The sequence below is a fragment of the Mobula birostris genome, chromosome 14 (assembly GCF_030028105.1).
Source record: "Mobula birostris isolate sMobBir1 chromosome 14, sMobBir1.hap1, whole genome shotgun sequence".
Classification (NCBI taxonomy): domain Eukaryota; kingdom Metazoa; phylum Chordata; class Chondrichthyes; order Myliobatiformes; family Myliobatidae; genus Mobula; species Mobula birostris.
The window spans coordinates 15,173,164-15,174,996 of record NC_092383.1 but is presented as its reverse complement, the minus strand read 5'-3'; the positions used below and the strand labels follow the sequence as shown (position 1 = coordinate 15,174,996).

Sequence of the window (1,833 nt, the reverse complement as noted above, 5' to 3'; positions counted from 1 at the left end):
TCACTCAGTCTTTTGCTTTCTTCTACATGCCATACGACAAAGTTCCTTCAGTGCTACAACCACCAGCACTGTGAGCATGAGGAACATGGACAACAGAAAAACCATCACATCCACACAATAGTAAGTGTATCAGGGCAGTCGGTAGGATTCAGAGCGCAAATGCCCTGCTCCTTTGTGTCGGGCAACATACTCAATCCAGAAAACAGCTCTCTCCATTGGCGACTCTGTTTGGTCCCGGTGGAGAGCAGAGAGTTTCTTCATGTTATCCCGGTCAAATGTGCCGTTTACCACCTCATTAAGTGCCTGCAATAGCTCTGTTGAATGCACGGTTGCAACATTAAGCACCTTTGCTGCGCCTCGGGATTCCAGTCAGACTACATTGTCAAACTGGTCAAAAATAAGAGGTATGCCAATCACTGGCACCCCGTGGTAGATGGCCTCATAAATGCCATTGGTACCACCATGAGAAATGAAGACTCGTGTGTTGGGGCATCCCAGAAGGTCATTCTGAGGGATCCATTTTGTCAGTAGTGTATTATTACCTATATTGGGAGGGATTTCTCCATCGTATCTCCAAATAACCTTCTGGGGCACTTGAGCAACTGCTTCAGCTATTTCCATTGTAATCTGCTTTGGCAAGGAATCAATAATGGATCCTAATGACATCACAATAATTCCATGCTTTCCTGAGTTTTGAACAAACGCTTCAAACTCTGCTACCAGTGGCCGGGCTGGTTTACACTGGAAGCCTCCAATGTACACAATATTTGGCATGGTGGGTCTTGGGAATTCAAATACAAAATCGACTCTGATCAGCAACACATCAGCCTTCAAGAGAACTGTTTCAATGTCCGTATCTGGTCCGAGATATTGATGATAGATTTCATTATAAATTGGGTATACAACAAATTCTACAAATAGAAGCCGAAAAAAATTATAAATGACATTTCCTGTTCTTTGGAAAAAATTCATATTATCTGCCAAACATGTCCCAAGTTTTGGGACATAGGAAGGCGGTGATGGGGCATAGAGGAAATGGGCTTCCCCATTTAGCTGCCCTCGAACATTATTCACCTGCGGGACTTTCAAATAATAAGCAAGCATTGGTCCTGTACCAAAAGCAGGATCCATAAGCACTAAGTCAAAATTTGCTCTTTCAAGTTGTTTTAACAGGGTTTTGTTTTAAAAAATTGCAATAACAAAAGCTTGATTCCATTTGTGAATTTCATATACAATAACCTTCATGGAATTTTGGAACTTCATATGGTCCCAAAGGGTCCCACCACTCTTCAATGACAGTTCCACAATTCTTTCAAACATAATTTTCAGAGATTTGTCATCTTTTTCTTGAATTTGAATAACAATGGATTGATAGAGATCAAGATTTTCCTTCATATGCGAAGATGAAGAATGGTAAAGCACAGTAACATTGTGTCCACGAAGTTTCAGCTCTTCTACTAGAATTTTCATACTAATCCAATGACTTCCATCCACAGGTATAACCAATATTTTAGCTCCTTGGGTAACCGGACAAGTCAGTGTGATGAAAATAACACCAAGACCAGATGCAATCTGCGATCTGTCTTTCCATCCAGGTATATCCATCTTGAGAAAAGCAGATCACACCAATGCTGCAGTCAAATTGTTAAAAAAATACTATTAAGCATCATAAATTGACAACAAAAACACTTAACCCAGTGACTCGCAACCTTTTTTATGCTGTGGACCATTACCATTAAGTTAGGGGTCTCTGTTTTTCAGAGTACCTGAATTGCTTAATTGTTGTTTAATGAAAGACATTAATCTTTTAGATTTCCTTCTGTTTTTCTCGAG

At 40.3% G+C, this 1,833-nt stretch overlaps 1 pseudogene; it reads right to left on the bottom strand.

Annotated features, from left to right (window-relative positions):
• Nucleotides 1-1,605, bottom strand: LOC140209453 (UDP-glucuronosyltransferase 1-2 pseudogene; annotated as a pseudogene).
• Nucleotides 1,606-1,833: the final 228 nt, after the last annotated feature.